Genomic DNA, 294 nt, shown 5'->3' with positions numbered 1-294 from the left:
GAACTTTCCTGATGAGTATCTGATGGCAGTGTCTAGTGAACCTTGGTTTGCTGACATTGTTAATTATCTGGTTACGGGTGTGACACCTGCACATTGGTCCACCCAAGATAAGAATCGTTTCTTTTCACAGGTTAAATATTTCTTTTGGAATGATCCTTATCTTTTTAAGACTTGTCCGGATCAGGTAATCTGGAGATATGTTCCTGATTATGAGCAACAATCTGTCTTATCTTTTTGCCATGATTAGGCTTGTGGAGGCCATTTTTGGCCCAATAAGATGGCGACCAAGGTTTT

Source organism: Telopea speciosissima, chromosome 7, assembly GCF_018873765.1.
Source record: "Telopea speciosissima isolate NSW1024214 ecotype Mountain lineage chromosome 7, Tspe_v1, whole genome shotgun sequence".
NCBI lineage: Eukaryota > Viridiplantae > Streptophyta > Magnoliopsida > Proteales > Proteaceae > Telopea > Telopea speciosissima.
Note: the sequence above shows the minus strand (reverse complement) of the source record.